A 20,075-nucleotide genomic window follows, 5' to 3' on the forward strand; every position below is an offset into this window, starting at 1 on the left:
TTGTTACAAATTCTATTCTCACTGTGTGACTTATATACTGAATTGACTGACAAAATTTCTTCAAAGGTGAATGAATGTCTAATATATTTTTTTTTTACAAAGAAACTTCTATGATTAAGAATAAAATATGCAGCTTTCTAATAGACTAGTGCAAACCTAAGTGTGAATCTGGTACACTTAGATGTAAGCGCTATGTTTCTCTAGTTGCAAGGCTATTCTTTTCAACAGGTCATGTGATCTGGTACTACTGCAATAATTATCATCTGAAATTTCACCTGTTCACCATTAGTTAAGCCTTTAGTGAGTTTCTGTATACATACAGCAATGTAGCAAAGTGAGAAAACAGAAACTGAGCTCCCCCAAGAGAGCATGGGAGTATATGTGTATATGTATATACACACATATATATAATCTTGAGAAACTCCATCTAACCTTGATATGCCCAGCCATTTGAGATAAAAATTTTTAATTGTAAAAAATAATTTTAATAAATAAAATGCAATGAGCTGAAATGTACGCTAGGGATAAGAAGAATAAAACAGACTCTGTGTGGGCAGATTTGCTGCTATGTTCTCTGCCACAGTCATTTTATTTTTCTTTGTATCTTTATTGTGCTCTTCACGCAGAAAATATATTGATATCTTGATTTGCTTTGTTAGAGGTTGTAGATGAAACCACAAACCATCTTCACATACAGTGAAACAAGAATGGAAAACATTTTTTTCCCGTATCCTTGTTTCTTTTAGTTGAATAAATGTACATTTCTTGCTGACTGCAAGAAAAACCATTAAAAAGCTGTTCCCAGCTAAAAGGTTCCAACACATGGGAATTACATCACTTGCTTTACAGATGTGTTATAATAAGCAAATCAAAGAACATTTGTTTGAATGACCTGTAATCAGCACTGCTGCTGTCTGTGGAAGCTGTGAAGAGTTTTACAATCATAAAACCTTGTCCCTGGACAATTGGATGCATTGCACTCAATTTAATCATAATCATTATAATGCTAATATTTTCTTAAAATAAAATGATGGGTAAGTATCCCAGTAATAAGTCTGCCAACTGTGAAACACATTCTAATGATCACAAATGCAATCAGAACAACAACAACAACAAAATGCTAAACTGAAATCTTTGACGAGAAACAAACAAAAAGCCATTGGTAATACACCAACCAAGGCTGCCATAGCAGAAAAGGGAAGAAATTAGAAGCATTGTTACATGATTTTATCCTCCAAACTGAACAACCTTCTGGTAGAAAAATTGAAGTAATATTTCCTAATTACTTCATTGACTATACACCACCTGAGTTTTCGCTTAAGAATAAGTAAAGAATTTTGCAAATCAGTCTATCTCTAATTGTGACAAGTCTACTCAGAATAAGAAACTTTAAGTCTTAAACTTTATAGGGGTGGCAGTTATACCACCCCTTTCTTTTTACACTACTCCAGGCATTGTGCTGATGTAATTTATTCATAATAATAATATTTACATAATTTAGAGCTTCCTAAAGCTTTTGACTAAAATTATAGTCTTATCCTCACAAAAGCTTTGTGAGGTAGTCATGAGACCATTGGTCATTATATTCTCAGGGATGGTGTATAATTGATTTCTATCCGAATCGGATCTCTCTCTCTCTATCAAGTTGACTCTTTGAAGCCTTCTTTTTCCACTTAAAGAAAAAAATACAGATTTTTCTGCAGACGAACATTCATCCAATCAAGACTGTGTCTCCTGAGGATATTTCTCTGTGTGTAGTAACATTTATGTATACATTTCTCTTAACTATAGGAAATAAAACGCTGATAGCTTGTTCACTAACAAAAGCTGGCTAACATAAGAGCTAGGAGTACCACTGTGTGAACTTGTCAAACAGAGGCACAGTTCTCTAAGGAATGTTCTAAATTAGCACATCCCAAGTCCCAGATACTTTGTTGCCATTGAATTTTAGAATTAGCAGGAAGGGGAGACCTCAATATCCTTACTTCTCTAGAAAATATGTATATTTTTCTGTTGTGTAAAAGTGTTTTATTTAATTACAGCACGCTTTGCAGTAATTATCAGCAGTTTAGATGATGATTATTAATCTAATGAATCTCAAGAAGATTGTTTGTTTGTTTTCTTTTTAGGGAACCAGAATGCTGACCACAGCACTTTCCATAAAAAAGAAAGAAAATTAAAAAGCTGATGGTTGTGTTGTATGGAGATTAATGTGGGTGAAATTAGTGGTTTGGGGGTTTTAGTTTTATTTAAGAAAAAATTGCTTATCTTGAGTTGGCTTAATTTTGCATTCTACATCGCAAATGCAGCTATAAATCAGAAAATGTTGAGATACATGTTTACATTATCACATACATATTTGTACTTACATTAACTTTGAAAAAGATTAAAATTTTAAGAGTGGGAACAAAAACCATAAGTGAATTATTTTATTGAAAACTACTTCTATAAATCTATGTAGAAAAACATAGATGCTTCAAGTATAGTTTGCTATCACAGTTAGAAAAATGTAACATTTATGTTGCAAAAATAATAGATAATTTTGTGAATATTTCAGAATGTATTGTAACAGGAGAGTAGAGTTTTGGAAAGAAAGGCATCAATATTGACTTGTGAAACCCAGTGGAGAGAAAAAGTGGAATCCTCTCTACCTGGGCTATATGTAACAAATGGAGAATGTGCTAGAAGATATACAAAGGTAGAGTAGGCAGGTGTTATGTAAATAGCACACAATGGGTCAGCACTCAAGTGGCACAGGGACTTTTAACATGTCTTTTCCTCCCTTGGCTCACTAACCAAATTAGGCATACAGTGTGGTTTCTAATAAACTGACTTTGGTCTTATGAATATTATTATGATCTTGGTCCTATTTACTGTTTCTGGACATAAGACCTTGAACATCTCACCAGGTGCTCTCCAGAATCAGATCTGTGTTTATGCTAATGTTAAAGAATTCTTGAACATGGTGACACAACAGGAGAAAAAGAGTTTCAAGAGCCAGAACAAGAGTTAGAGACCTGGGGCTTGAGAGATGGCTCAGAGCTTAAGAGCACTGACTGCTCTTCCAAAGGTCCTGAGTTCAATTTCTGGCAAGCACATGGTGGCTCACAACCACCTATAATGTAACCTGATGCCCTTTTCTGGCCTGCAGCTGTACATGTAGATCACTGCATAACTAATAAACAAATACATCTTAAAAAAAAAAAAGAGTTAGAAACAGACTTGTTCTCACAGTCAGGAGTCCCATAACAATGCTAAGGTAATAGCTACATTATATATTATATATTATATATTGTATATGCAGGCCCTGTGCTGCTGTTTCAGTCTCTGTGAGTTCATATGAGCCTTGCCTAGTTGATTCAGAAAGCCTTGTTCTCCTGGTGTCCTCCATATTCTGTGGTTCTTACACTCTTTCTGTCTCCTCTTCTCCAGGGTTCTCTGAGCTCTGAGGGGGAGGAATTTGATGAAGACACTCACATTCAGACTGTCTTTCTGCCGGGTAGTGGTGGTGCACACCTTTAATCCCAGCACTTGGGAGGCAGAGGCAGGCGGATTTCTGTGAGTTTGAGGCCAGCCTGGCCTACAAAGTGAGTCCCGGACAGCTATTGTGACACAGAGAAACTCTGTCTCAACCAAAACCAAAACCAAAACTGAGCAAACAAAAAACCCCCACCAAACCAAACCAAAAACAAACAAAACAAAACAAAATGAAACAAAACAAAACAGAACACGAAAGACTTCCTGGGCTGGAGAGACAGCTCAAAGGTTAAGAGAACTGTCTGTTTTTCCAAAGGTCCTGAGTTCAATTTCCAGTAACCACATAGTGGCTTATAATCATCTATAATGAGATTTGGCGCCCTCTTCTGGCATGCGGGCAGAATATTGCATAAATCATAAATAGACCCTCACTATTCCACATTTTAAGCTGTACTACACGAGCTATAGTAATAAAAAACAAGATGGTATTAGCATAAAAACAGACAGGTTGATCAATGGAATTGAATTGAAGACCCAGACATAAATTCACACACATACGGATACATGAGTTTTGATAAAGAAGGCTGAAATACACAACTGGAAAAAGATGGTACCTTCAACAATTTGTGCTGGTCGAACTAAATGTCTGCATGTCGAAGAATGCAAATAGATCCATACTCATCACCCTGCACAAAACTCAAGTCCAAGTGGATCAGGACCTCAGCATGAAACCAGATACACTGAACCTGATAGAAGAGAAAGTGGGAAATAGCCTTGCACTCATTGTCAGCAGAGGTGACTTTCTGAACACTGATAGATCAGCAAGCACTAAGACCAACAACTAATAAATGAGATCTCATGAAACTGAGAAGCTTCTGTAAGGGAATGGACAGTGTCAGCTGGACAAAGTGGCACCCTACAGAATAGGAGAAGATTTTTTTCCAACTTCACATCCAAGAGAGGACTATTATCCAAATGTTATAAAGAACTGAAGAAACTAGATATAGAAAACAACAATCCAATTAAAAATGCTATACAGCCTTAAACAGAAATTTCTCAATAGAGGAACATCAAATGATTGAGAAACACTTAAAGAAATGCCCAACATCCATAGCCATCAGGGAAATGCAAATCAAAAGGACTTGGAGCAGGGAGCCTTAATTGCAAAATTGTCTGTACCAGCTTGACCTCTGGGAGCATCTGTGGAGAATTGTATTCATCGCCTTAAGATATGTGAGAAGGAACACTTAAAAAATATCTTTAATTTACATATTCACTTTACATCCCCATCATAGCCAACTCCCTCCACTCCTCGTGATCTCCACCTTCCCACTTTCTTCCCCCATCCTTACTCTCCTCCTCAGAATAGGAAGCCCTGTCCTCCAACCCACACTAGCACATCCAGTCTCATCAGGACCAAGCTCACCCTCATCCTCTGAGGCCAAGCAAGGCAGCCCCAATAGCAGGAAGTGACTGAAAAGCAGGTAGCAGAGTCCATGTAATAGATAGCACCTGCTTAACTTACTAGAGGACCCACATGAAGATCAAGCTGCCCACTTGTTTCATATGTGTAGGGGACCTAGGTCCAGTCCATGTATGCTCTTTGGTTGGTGCTTTCATCTCTGTAAGCACCCATGGACCTAAGTTTACTGACTCTGTTGGTCCTCTTGTAGCATTCTTGTCCCCTCTGGGTCCTTCAATCCTTCCTTCCACTCTTCCGCAGGACTTCCCCCAGCTCTGCCTCATACTTGCCTGTGAGTCTCGGCATCTGATTTGATCAGCTGCTGGGCGAGCCTCTCAGAGAATGGTTATGCTAGGCTTCTGTCTGTAAACGTAGCAGAGTATTGTCAATAGTGTCAAGGGTTCGCTCTCTCCTATGGGCTGGGTTTCAGGTTGGGCAGGCATTGCTTGGACATTCCCTCAGTTTCTGCTCTATCTTTATCCATGAACATCTTGTAGGCAGGGTATATTATATTTTGGATCCAAGGTTTTGTAGGTGCGTTGATGTTCCCTTCCCGCCACAATAAGTCCTGCCTAGCTAGAAGGTAGCCTCTTCAGTTTCCATGTCGCCTGCTGCTAGGAGGCTCAGCTACAGTCATCTTCATATCCTCCCTGTAGCAGGTCTCAAGCTTGTTTCAGAGATGCTCCTGCCCTCTGTTTCTCCTTTCTCTTTAAGCCCTCTCATCTACCCTCCCCACTCTCCCCAATCTGATCTCCTCCTCATTTCCCTCCCCACACCCTCTCCGATGCAGTTCCCTCTTTTTATCCACTTCTGAGTGAGATTCAAGAAGGGTCCCTTGGGCTCTCCTTGTTACTTAGCTTCTTTGGGTCTGTGAACTGTAGTATGGTTATCTTGTAATATACGGCTAATATCTACTTATAAGGGAGTACATATCATTTGTGTCTTTTTAAGTCTGGGTTACTTCACTCAGGAGGATCTTTTATACTTCCATCCTTTTGCCTGCAAATGTCACAATTTCCTTGTTTCTAATAGCTGAGTAGTATTCCATTGTGTAAATGTACCGTATTTCTTTATCTATTCTTCAGTTGAGGGACATCTGGGTTGTTTCCAGTTTCTGGCTACTATGAAGAATGCTGCTATGAACATAGTTGAGCAAACGTCATTTGTGTGTGGTGGAGCCACTTTTGGGTATATGCCCAGGATTGGTATAGCTGGATCTTGAAACAGAACTATTTGCAATTTTCTGAGAAAGTGCCAGATTGATTTCCAAAGTAGTCATACAAGTTTCCTCTCCAACCAATCTGTAGGCTTCCACTTTGTTCTATTGACAGTGTCTATTGACAGAGGCTTTTGAATTTCATGAGGTCTCACTTATTAATTGTTGATCTTAGAGCATAAGGTGTTGGTGTTCTGTTCAGTAACTTGTCTTCTGTGTCAATGAGTTCAAGGCTAACCCCCAATATCTCTTCTAATAGGTTTAGTGTATCTGGTTTTACATTGAGGTCTTTGACCCACTTGGACTTGAGTTTGTGCAGGGAGATAAATATGGATCTATTTGCATTTTCTATATGTAAGCATTCAGTTAGACCAGCACCATTTGTTGAAGATGCTATCTTTCCATTGTATGATTTTGGCTCCTTTGTTAGTAGGTGTGTGGGTTTATTTTTGGTCTTCAATGTGATCCACTAGTCTGTTTTTATGAAATTTTTATTACTTCATGCTGATACTTGAGTACAGCTTGAAATTAGGGAGGGAAATACTTCCAGAAGTTCTTTTATTGTACAGGGTTGTTTTTACCTATTCTGGATTTTTAAATGTTTCCATATGAAGTTGGGAATTGTTCTTTCAAGATCTGTAAAGAATTGTGTTAGTACTTTGATAAGAATTGCATTTAATATGTAGATTGCTTTTGGTAAGACGGCCATTTTACTATGTTTATCCTACCTATCCGTAAGTATGGAAGATCTTTCCATCTTCTAATCTCTTCTTCAATTTCTTTTTTCAAAGACTTGAAGTTCTAATCACACAAGCTTTTCTTTTGCTTGATTAGAGTTAACCCAAGATATTTCATATTTTAAGCATTGTAAAAGGTGTTGTTTTCTTGATTTCTCTCTCTCTCTCTCTCTCTCTCTCTCTCCTTTTTATAAGCAAAAAGGAAACAAGAAACAACAGTATCTCCTTTACTTGTTTATCCTTCCCTCTCACAATGGGGTTATTTTACCCTGTTGTTACTGCCACCAATATCTTCGCTGGTATTAGAAGCAGCTCTTGAGGGTTCCAATGTAGACTGAGAACCAGTTGCCCTCCAGGAACTCACCACAACTCACCACACTTTTCGGGCCTAATCTTGCGGATTGTGAAACTACTGGGTTCTTGGTGTCGTTGAACTTTTCTAAGACACTCCGCTAGTCTTTATGGTTTTGTTCTTGTGATGGATTCCTACTAAACACATGCTCTTCCTATGGGCTACACCCAAACACCATCTTGTCCTTTCTTAGTGTTTGCTAGATTCTTCCATGTTCTTAGTGCTATTCAGGCATCATCTTATTGACTCTTTATCTACAGGTGAGGCACAGAGGGAGGAAATCTGCTTGTGTTCCACCTGCCTTCTTCCACTTCTTTGTGTACCTAAGTGCACGAACTTACCAACAATGAGTTAAAATAGAGTGGTGTTTTTTATGCTAATGAAGAGTGAAAGAATAACAAGGTCACCTTTTTTTCCTTTGATTTCACAACCAGACATATTATGTTATTTACTGAAACAGAGTAGGAGATTGAAAATATATCCTCTAGAATTGCAGGATATAACAATAAAAAATGGATGGAATACAACCAAAGAAAGGGCCTAAGGGAACAGTAGGATGCTGTGACTCATTTTGTGATCAACAGTAATTTCCAATGCCAGAAATTATGGTTATCTACTAGTTACTGGTGAAATTTTTTAGTTAGAACTTGCCATCAAAGCTCCTCAGGCCTGGTTGGTAGCTATAATTGTGGAAGAAGATAACTTGAATCATTCACTAGCAGTTATTTGATTCACATATGGGCAAATTAGTAATATTAAATCTAAATGGTACAAGCCAAGAGTAATTTTAGCATCAGAAAGATATCTTTTGTCACGGAAACTTTCTTTTTAAAGTTATTTATTTATTTACTTATTTATTTAGGTTATAATATAATTGCATCACCCCCTTCACTTTCTTCTAAACTCTCTAATACCCTTCTACCCCTTCTTGCTTTCTTTAAAATCATTACTTCTTTTTATGGTTATTACATATATATATATATATTTGCATGATATGTACACACATATATGTTATATGCACACACACACCCTAAATGCAAACTGCTCAGTCTGTATGATGTTACTTGTATGTATATTTTTAGGGATGATCATTTAGTATGGGCTAACCAAATAGTGTGCTTGTTTTTCATAGGGGAAGACTACTTCCTTAGGTCCCATCATTCCTTAATTGTCTACAGTTCTTTGCATAGGATCTAGGTCTTCTGAGCTCTCCCCAACCTGTTTTAGCATGTCCTTTGGTGTTGTCCTGGTGCAGATCGTGTTTAGGCAGTCATGTTGGTGAGACTTTGTGGGTGTAATTTCTGATATTACTAGGAGACACAATCTTATAGCAAACTCTGTGATACTCCAGCTTTTACAATCTTTCTCTTTTGCAATGATCCCTAAGCCTTAGCTATCGGACATGTGTTGTAGGCGTATACCTTCGGACTGGGTCTCACAACTCTTCATTTTGATTGGTTGTGTCTTTCTGTAATGGTCTTCATCTGTTTCAAAGAGAAATTTCTTTGATGAGGGGTGAAAACTTCACTTCTCTGTGGGTATAATGACAATGTAGTTAGGGTTTATGTTAGTTTTGTAAAAGAGTGGTGGTAGGTTTCCCTCCAAGATCTATGACTTCACTAGGCCTGGGTGGTTGGCCAGGTTTCCAGCATCAGGCATAATCTTTTCTTTTCTTTCTTTCTTTCTTTCTTTCTTTCTTTCTTTCTTTCTTTCTTTCTCTCTTTATTGAGACAGGGTTTCTCTGTGTAGCCTTGGCTATCCTGGACTCACTTTGTAGACCAGGCTGGCCTTGAACTCACAGCGGTCAGCCTGCCTCTGCCTCCCAAGTGCTGGGATTAAAGGCATGCACCACCACTGCCCAGCCTAATTTTTCTTTTGTTGAATTGGCTTTAAAATTAGAGAGCTGCTGCCAATGTATGTGTGCCATTGCTGCATCCCTAAAGTATGTGTGCCATGCTGGTGGTTGCTGTGGTTCATAGGCATCATGACTGCATAGGATTGTGGGTTGATTCCCTGCTTTGCCTTCTGGTATTATGAAAGCTACCCTTCATTGAGGAGGCTTTCAGGCCATCACTGACACTTTCAAAACACCATATATTTACCAAGAGGGTGGACCTAACAAAAGACACTGTGAACCTGAATAATTCAGTTAATCTTATACACATTTCAGCCTTTGTACTGCTCAGACTTATTGTCAATTTGACACAAACCAGGACCAACCGGAAAGAAGGTCTCTCAACTGATAATTATGTTCCTCAGATTGGCTTGTGGCATACCTGTGAGGCATTTTATTTATTGACAATTGATGAGGTAGCGCCTAGCTCACTGTAGGCAGTGCAGTTCATGGGCAGACGATTTTAGGATTTATAAGTATAGCTAATCAAGAGCCAGAGCTAGCAAGCCTAGCCAGTGTTCCTCCATGTTTTCTGCACTTCAAGATTCTGATTAGAGTTCATGCCTTTACTTTCCTTGATGATGGTCTGACTCCTGTGTGTTAACAGTTGGTTTGGGGTTTTAGTATTTTATCGCTACAACAAAAATCAAACCATTTAAAACATTATTTACTATTGGATTTTATGTGTAGACAGGACCCTGTGGAAGTCAGAAGAGCCCTCAGACTCTCCATGTCTGCAGTTACATATGGTTGTGACCTGGCATGTGGGTGCTGGGAACAGAACATGGGTCTTATGCTAAATCAGCAGGTATTCTTAACTGCCAAGTTAAGAGCTCATCTCTCTAGCTTCTGTGGAGGACTAAATGCCTGCTTGTTATTCCTGATTCTTTATTTCTCTGCTTTCCAAATAGAATGCACCCATCCTCCTTTTAAGTTTCAGCTGTAACTTTATTCTAATGTCCTTTCCCTCCTTGAAGGCTTTGCTCTGTAACCGTGGTCTCTTTGTATCTTCAAAGATTCCATTTATTCTGCCTTTAACATGTGAGAGCTATATTTCCCCAATAGTTGTTTCATGCAACTCTTGTCACGTTTGAGCTCTACCTCCTAGCGTTTTCATGACCACTCTTCTGGTTTGACTGCTTAGGGCTCATTGCTTGTTCTTTCTCGGGGCAAGTGGTTAATTTTTTTGCTTATATACTTGGAAGTTTATGGGAGTTAGTCCTCTGAAGGTCAAAGATGTCCTTTAAGAGTTATTTTCAAATCTGCTGCTTGTGGAATTTGACATTTTGCCCGGCCAAAGCTTTTCCTCCTCTGCCGTGTTTCATGCGTTACAAAATCTCTGTGTTCTCTTGTTTGCTTGGTTGTCTCTGCTTTTACTAGCATCTCCTTTGTCAATCATGTATTGTAGACTTGTAATAATACACTTAGGGCTTAATTATTTTATTCGTCTTCTCTTCCGACAGTAGTCATGCCCATGGGAGTTTCACTTTCAGCTTTATAAAACTTCTTCCTAAGTGAGCAAGCAGACAGATACACATGAAACCATATGTACCCCGCTTTAAACTTTAGGATAAGTATTAAACAGTTGCATTTTTTTTTTTGCCACAGCCCAGACAATTCTTTCTCCATATTTCTAAGCCAATCATTTTGATAGCTCCACTATCATTCAGGACACCTGCACTGAAAAAGCTGAAACCATCTCCTATTCTATAGTCTTTATACCCCATCCCCACACCTTGACAACATTATCCTGTTGTCATTGCTGTCCTTTCCATCTCTGTTGCTAACTCACTGGTTAAGGACAACATTGCTCCTTCCCTGATATAAATATTTGGTCAACGACTTGATACTTGGCAAGCTTTAGGTAGTTTCCCCCCTTTTATTCTTTAAGTGAGACTAGGATATTTGCATTTCTCACTCATAAGTCTTCAAGTATTCTCTACTGCCTGCTAAAAATTAAAAAAATTATCATTTTATGTTATCCACATAGTCTAATATTTTACAGCATTTGTTCATTAGACTTCTATAGAAGATAGCAATTATTTCTACTTCTGTGCTCACTTATAGTTACTTCCAATTTTTCTGCTTAGAGTAGAAGTGGCTTCGGAAGAAGAACCACGCTCCTCCAAACCTTGGATCACTAACATTATCTAAGCCATGCATTGTACAAAGTGGGTATCCAGTAAATGAAAGATATAGTTGTGTGCAGTTAGAAAACAAGTTGTACACAATAAAATACACATATTACTTCTCTCATCCATTTGTTGTAATATTTTGACAATTGGAAGCTATATGCATTTTCTGGTCTTCTGCATTCATTGTATTTTTTTGATACCTGGTACTTAAAAGTAAATCCAACCTTTTAAACTATTAATAAAAAAGTTTAAAGTTTGAATAGGTCTAAGTAGAACAGTGCTCATCCTCAGGAAACAACACCCTCTATAACTACAATGCAGCACTTGACAGAGTAGATGAGAAAAGAAAATGTTAGACTCAGAAACAGACTCTGAAACATGTTAAACAGTAACTTACTTAAAAATCAGGATAGCAATAACTGCTCTACTACACTTTGGGGACATTTGAATCTCTTCTTAAATATGACATGTAGAGATACCCTTTATCTAGCAGTTCTCAACCCATGAATTGTGACCCCTTTGGGTTGCATATCAGATATTCTGCAACCGGATGTATACATTACAATACCTAACAGTAGCAAAATTACAGCTATAAAGTAGCAACAAAATAATTTTTTTATTGGGGTCACCACAATATGAGGCACTGGATTAAAGGGTCCCACATGCATTGCATGTGGAAATGTGAGAGTGAAAGTTTCATAGAAGCAAGTGTAAGACATGTCAGAAATCTTAGCTGAGGAAGGACTTCTTACTAGAAGACTGCAAAAGTAGAAATTTGAAGGAGAAATTGTTTATTTAGCAACACAAAACTAGAGGTGAATGAGCATTGAAGGTGGAAATAACAAGTGATCACAAAAAGTTACAAGCAGCGCCTTAAACCGATAAGAGGTAAATGTCTAAAACACAAAGTAGCAGGGGCAAATCAGTTGTAAAGGACAAAATATGGATTTGCAATTTATACAAGCACAAAACTAACAGGAACATGAGGATACCGAGGAGTGCAACTCACTTGTAGAACACTTGCCTTCCGTTTGCCACTTGTTTCAAATCAGTAGTAATAAAAATATACACGTGCATGGTCTCTTTTAAACTTGAAACTTTAAAAAGTGGACAACATTCTGATTCCCAAGTACATTGTGAAGTCGAGCCTTCCTATGCCACTCTCACAGCTGTGCCAGAAGGTCTAGTTAGGCTTAGTACTTGTCTGTTTGTAATCTGCAATACCCCTTGTGAGTATATAACCCAGAAGTGTTTCTTTGCCAACCCTTACATAGACTACTCAGCACGTGTTTGAGTCATTGTTATTAGAAAAAGCAGAGGTTGTGAGGGAAGACTTCAAGACACACTGATAAATCAAGGTGACTACCATGTAAAACAGTGTTTAGAAGCTGCTAACTGGGGATGCATACAGCTGCATCATAGCACAATAACATATCGAGTGGGATGTGCACATGGTGACTGCATGGATGTGTCCGTTATCGCGCATGCTCGAAGGTCAGACTCAAGCATCAGTCTTCACCTTTCACCTTGTTTGAGGCAGGAGCTATCTGTTATGTATTACTGTGAACATCAAGCTACTTGGCCCACGAGCTTCCGGTGACTTCCTGTTGCCACTTGTCATCATAGTTACAGTTATATTTTTCCATGTCTTCTTTTTTAGTTGGGTTCTAGGGATTCAAACTCAGATCCTCACACTTGCCTGGGGGCATTTTTACCTCCAAGACATCTTTCCAGCTTAGACACCATGATAATTTGAATAGGTTTCAAGGAGAGATTGCTATTTTGCAATTTAAATAAGTTAAATAGTAATGTTTTCTAATTATGCACATCTTAGGGCTTGTAAAAAACATGGTAAAGGAATGTCAGTGAAAAGGGAGAAATAGAAATAAAATGTATTATAAATGATAGCTTTTCACATATATGGTAGAGATAAAAAGTATAAGTAAAAGATGACCTCAATTTTCTACTTAAGATTCTTATATATTAAGAAATAATAGGCATCATATCTTTGATTCTTGAAATTTAAGCTCGAAGTTCTTTAGATTTCCCAAGTGACAACTCTTAGTCATGGTTGGACTCTAGACAATTTAAGTAAATTAATCACTAACTAATTTTAGCTGTTAGTGTAGTTAATTGCAGCAGTCAATATTAAACAACGTAGACGCAGACTGGCAAAAATATCAACTATGTGATTAATAGAGTGGGGCTTTGATCCGCATGGCAACAGCCTGGCCTGGCTTCCTAGGGTGAGAGTTGGGCTGGGTTCAGGCAAGATTTATGGCGCACAGCTGGGTCAAGGAGACTGGTTTAGCTAATCTAGGTAGGAGCAGTCTCTGTAACAGAGCAGTCTTCAGGTTGAAAATATTGGGGAGCAGGAAGAAAGCTACGGTGGATAATTTCAGTGTATACTATCAACATCCACATATGGACCAGAGGAAGGCTTTGGCATTCCTCTGAGCTTACCGTGTGTGTGTGTGTGTGTGTGTGTGTGTGTGTGTGTGTGTGTGTGTGTGTGTGTGTGTGTCTTGACTCTTTCCCATGGGTCTGAGGATAGGGTCCTTGACATGTCTGTGCCCATGTCAACAGCTCACATTCACTAAGAGTTTCTGTTGCTCCCCACAGATCATCTAGAATATGGAAATTAAGATGAAACCAGAGATGAATAACATCTCTTTTGACATCAGAAGATGCACAGCTCTAGCCTGAATCTCCTAAGATGCCAGGAATTCCTTTTAATGAGACACATTCTTCCTTCTGCTTTTCCCCTTTATGCAGCCATCTCTTCATTTTCTTCCTTATTAACCTGATTGGCTTCAGAAAGTGATGGTGACTAAGGATGATGAGTTTTTTGTTTTTGTTTTTTGTTTTGGTTTTCTGAGACGGAGTTTTTCTGTGTTGCTTTAGCTGCTCTGGACTTGCTTTGTAGATCAAACGCATAACAATTGTCTGCCTCTGCCTCCCTGAGTCTTGGGATTACAGATGTGCACCACCACAGGCCCGAACATTTTAAAAAGTATTTCTGAGCCATTTGTATTTCTTCTTTCAAAACTTATATTTTCTGCTCTGGCCCAATTTTCAATTGAGATAGTCATTTTCTTTGTGGTTAGTTTTTGAATTCCATGTTTACTCTAGACACTAACTCTCTGTCAGGTACATACCTGTTGAAGAGTTTTTTTTCCCATTCTGTATGCTGGGTCATTAATTTCACTCAGGCCACTATTTATTTTGCTCAACAGAGATTTTTAGCTTATGAGGTCTCATTTGTCGCTTTTTGGTCTTAGTTCCTAGTGTACCATATTACTGTCCTGAATGACGTTACCTCTGTCTATAAGTTGATGGATATTTCCCATTTTTTCTTCTATCAGATTTAGAGTATCAAGTCTTGTGTTGAGGTTCTTGATCCATCCGGAATTGAATCTTGTGCCAGTGTGAGACAGAGAGATCTAGTTTCATTCCTCTGTATGAAGCTCTCCAATGTGGTGAACACCACTTATTGGAAATGCTATCCTTTTTTCAATGTATATTTTTGGCCTCTGTATCAAAAAGCAGATAGCCGGAGGGGCGTGGATTACATGTATTTTCAATTCTATCCCATTGATCAGTGTGTCTTTTTTTTAATGACAGTTTTATTACTGTGGATCTATATTATAAGTTGAAATCAGAAACGGTAATATCTCCGGCAGTGTTTTTATTGTTCAGGCTGTGTCAGCTATCATGGAACTTTTATGTTTCCATATGGACCTTAAGATTGTTTTTAACATCTGTAAAGAATCATCTTAGAATTGTGTTAGTGGCTGCATTAAGTCTGTAGATTGCTTTTTGGTAGGATGCCCATTTCTAAAAAATTAATCCTACCAATATATGACTCTTTCAAACTGTGTTATTTCTCATTCCCTGCTCCTTCTGTATTGACCTTCCTCTCCCCTTCTTAATTAATGTCCCCTCACTATTCACATTTTCCCTTTATACCTCTTATAGCGTATCAATCTCCCTCTAGTGGTCTTTTACTTTCTTGGTAAATGGCACTTAAAATTAAAAAAAAATATATTTTTACTTTCTTAGTAAATGCTACACACATGGCAGTCTTTTACTGTCTTGGTTTCTGCAGGTACTCCTGTTGACATACCCATCTCTAAGGATTTGGAGGGAGGACCACAAATGAGAAAAAGCATGTGGCATTTGTCTTTCTTGGTGTGGGCTACCACATTCAACTAGAATATAATATTTTCTAGGTGCACCCATTTACTCACAATACCCATGATTTATCCCACAGTGTGTGTGTACCACAGCACCCATTGGTCAGTGGAAGGCCATTTAGTTTGTTTCCATTTCCTAGCTCCTGTGAAGAGAGCAGCAGTGAACAAGATGGAGCAAGCATCGGTTGAATAGGATGTGACGTTCCTTGAGGCTATGTCAAGAATTGGTATAGCTGGGTCATTTGCAGATTTTTTTTTTTGCACTGATTTCCAGAACGACTACACCAGCTAACAATCACCCCGAAGGTAAGTGAGGATTTTCTTTTTCCCACACCAGCCTCAGCATTTGTTGCCCATTGTTTTGTTGATCTTAGTTAGTTTGACTGGGGTAAAATAAAAAATTTTGAATTTGATTTTAATTCCCCAAATTGATAAGAATGATAAACCTTTTTTTTATTGGACATATTTTTTAGTCATTTTCATTTCTTCTCTTGAGAATGCTGTTTTGACCCATATCTCATTTTTCTAATGGGTCATTTTGTTTTTACTCTTCGTTTTTAAAATTTTTATATATTATTTTTAAATTAAAAATATTTCTTTATATATTCTTAATATTAATCCTCTGCCACATGTGTAGCTGGCAAAGATTTCCTTATACGCTGTGGGCTTCTTGATCACCCAATTGATTGTTTCCTTAGCAGGTTAGAAGCTTTTTTTTAGTGGTATGAGGTCCTACTTGACAATTTCTGGCCTTACTTCTTAGCCAATGCAGCCCTATTCAGAAAGCCATTTCCTCCCTCTACATCTTGTAGGGCACTTCCTCTGTTTTCTTGCAACAATTTCAGTGTTCAGGCTTCACATTAGGTCTTTGATCCATTTGGAGTTAGTTTCTGAGAGATACGGATCTAAATTTGTTCCTCCAAATGTGGATATCATGTGCTTCCCAGCACCACTTGTTGAATGTGTCATCTCTTCTTTACATTATAGTTTTGGTATCTCTGTCAAATATCAGAAGGCTGTAGTTACCTGTGTTCATGTTTGATTCTATTTTTCCATACATTTAATACTGAAAAATCACATAAGAAAATTTGTATTTTTGCTTTTCCACTCAATATGCTTTAATGATCTGTTAGTCTTCTTTTATACTTTTAAAAGTATATTTTATTCACGTCTGTGCAATGGGACTCTATTCCAAATTATCCATTATATTTCTTGAGTTTACAGTTTCTATTCATGCTGCACCACTGTATTCATCTCACTTCTGCCTTTGATATGACCCCAAACTTCAGTGCACAAGACCTTTAAGTTGCCAAAGTCAGTGGTCTATTTCCAACCTTATCTGACTGAATTTACTGATGGCATTCGGAATACTTTTTCAGCCTTTTTAGATGAGTTTCTTTTCTTGGGTTGTGAGATTTCATTGTCATTTTTAATTCTCCCTTTTTGACTACCCCATGCCTGTGTCCTATGTTGGCTCCTCCTCACACTCTAAATCTTATTATGGTCTTAACTGTTCCTTCCAGCCCCAAACAAACAAACAAACAAAACAGTTCTTGAACTTTTTTTCTATTCATATTCACATTTTAGGTACTTTTTTGCAGTTCATTTATGGGGATACCATAATAATGATCTACTTTATCTAGCCTTGGCTCCACCTACAAAGCCAGCTCCAGCTCTATGACTTCATTGGAGACACTGAACTATGTGAAATCAGGCTGTTCTCATCTGCTGAGCCTTTTATTCTTCCTTAGTGTCCCAACTTGCTTCAGTTATTTCTCCTAACTGTTCTTTTGTAAGAACTAGTTATTTCTGTACAGACAATAGCTATAGATTCACCTTTCTCATCTTTCTCTTATTCATGTTAAGCATAATATTCCAAAGTCAAAGCACAACTGTAAAAGTATAAAGCAATCATGTCATTTAAAGTAAGGCCGAGTAAAATACAAGGACACTAAGAAATACACACCAGAAAAAATTTCTGAGTTAGATCTAAACTTGGTTAGTCTCCACAGAGACATAATATAATTTCCCAGCAGACCCAAAATAATTGGCATCTGTACAGGCATAAGTCAGCAAATTAACATGGAGCTTATACAATTCAGCATCCTAAATCCAAACAAACTGGATACACTAAGATAAAATTTGAGTGTGTCTTTGCTTCTTAAGGCTCTGAAAGAAGATGTCATCTGTCTTTTGCCTTGGTCACAAGCGTCACATAAATTTTTGACTTTGGCAAATTATTAATAAGTCTTAATGGCTCTAAGAAAAATACTGTTAAGATCTGGAGAGATGGTTTGGTGGTACAGAACATTCGTTATTCATGCAAAGGCCCTGCCCCTACATGGTGACTCACAATTGCCAATAACTTTAGTTCCAGGGATAACACACCCTCTTCTGACCCCTCTACAGACACCAAGGGTGTACATGGTGCCCAGACATGCATATGAGAAAGACCTCTATACACATAAAACAAAGTAAATAAAAGTAAAAATTTATTTTTTAAAATGCCTGTACACTTCTGAGCACTTTCGTGCCTACAGCTCCAGGCCAAGTTGCCTTCCCCTTTTGTCTGGATATTTGCAACTATCCTCACATAGTTCTTTGCTTGCTCTGTTGGCCTTCTAGTTTATTCTCTATGCCAAAGGCCAAGTGATCCTGATGTTTAAAGCATTTTGATCATTTCCTATCATGTTCAATAGAATATTCAAACTCTGAACTTTGTTCTATGACATAATTTTTCTTGGTCTGGCAAATTCTCTGACTTTATCCCTTTTATACCACCCAATGCTTTTGATTACTCTGTAAGAGACAATGTATCTGCTTTGGAAACCTAGAAGGCTGTTTGCGTTCCTAGCTTGCGGCATGGTTCACTGTCTCCCTTCAGTTGTTATCAAATGCTATTTTATATATTAAAAAAACCATAAAAATCCATCTATTTAATGTACTTCTATCCTGTGCTTTGATTTATTTTTCTTTATAACACTTATCTCCACCAAAATTTTCTTATGCCTCTTAATTTCTAAAATATTTTATTAGTGATTTTTAGAATTTCATATGTGCTTTGATGAAATTTGCATTTACCCTAACTCTTTCTGGGCCTTTCACCTTCTCTACCCACACAACATTGTCCTTTAAAGAAAAGGCCATTTTTTTGCTTCCCATATATCTTGGATGTGTAGTCTTCCCCATGAATATAATTAATTTAATCAGGGGTTACACACTTATTAAAAACTACCCCTCCCAGCAATTAATAATTCCTAATAGCTCTTTGACCAACGAAGAAACTTTGTGCTCAATTCCTTTCCCTCTTCACGCTGGGATTTGGTCTGGTCCTTTGTTCTGACTATCTATAGGTTTTTGGCTTCAGATAGCTGAATCAGGACTTGAGTGTGTTCACAGTGTGGTTGGTATCTCCCATGATGTTTGTGCCACTATTGTACCAGTGGACATGTCTTGCCAGGCAGTCTTTATTGTAGTCTGCAGGACTGATAGATGGGTAAGTCTGCTGATTGTTTTTCTATTCCGGTAGAGAACAAAGGACCTTCTAGCAAATAGAAGCCATCCGACATGGATAGAGCTTCCAGGTCAGCAACATCTTGTGCTTCCCGTGTTCATTGACTCAACTATGCAGCACCAACATTAAAAAAAAAAAAAAACCAATTTATGTCTGTTTGTCACCAGATTATCCACCCTCATTACACATTTTATGGACACAGAGCCATGGTTTGTCTGCTATGGTAAATCCAGTAGACAGAAGTTGTAAACAATATTGGTGCCACAAGTTAGCATATTGAAGGAAAAAAATGAACACAGGGTTTTCCTTGAGATTGATATCATGGAGAGACTTTTATGGTTTTCAACATCTAGCATACCGATTAGGGCTTCCATTCCTTCTAAACCCGTATAAACCTGTTTTGTATACTCATGCTTCTGAAAAATTACAATCATCAATCCCACTTCCTCTCTACAGAGTTACCTCAGAACAGCTACATATTGTTGTTGTTGTCTGTTTTTTAAATATGCATTGAAGTCTAGAATGACGTAAAGATGCTATAGTCTAGGAAGCAAGGGAGGGTGCTTCATGAATCTCACTAGTACAAGATTAGAATGGGAAACCATGTTTATAACATTCTCTCTTCCTGTTGCATTTCCCCAGGCTAATGTGGACCAGCAGAAGGTGCATACATTGGAACTCTACCAGGAATAGAAAATTTTACCTTCAACTTACAAGATGTTACATATTTACAGTAGCCTTCCAGGCACTCTCATCCTTGCTTAGGCAGCCGTCGTCCATAGCTTATGAAACAACGGTTGAGGGTAACTGAGCTCAAGGCAGTGAATCTCAGGTCAAATCCTAACCTTATTGTTCCTTAGCTACATGACTTATCCATCCCACATTATACATCATTCTACTTCTCTCTCATTTTCTTTATATAGGAACCATAGATATTAGTTGCACTAGGTTTATAGATATACAATGATTACATAAATTGATAGAGCTATGTGAAACAAGACACAGCCTGATGTATAATAAAAAGAAGAGCAAGAAAGATATTATTGCATTACTTTTCATATATTATATATAATTGTATTATATGCAGTTGGA

Source organism: Acomys russatus, chromosome 32, assembly GCF_903995435.1.
Source record: "Acomys russatus chromosome 32, mAcoRus1.1, whole genome shotgun sequence".
Classification (NCBI taxonomy): Eukaryota; Metazoa; Chordata; class Mammalia; order Rodentia; family Muridae; genus Acomys; species Acomys russatus.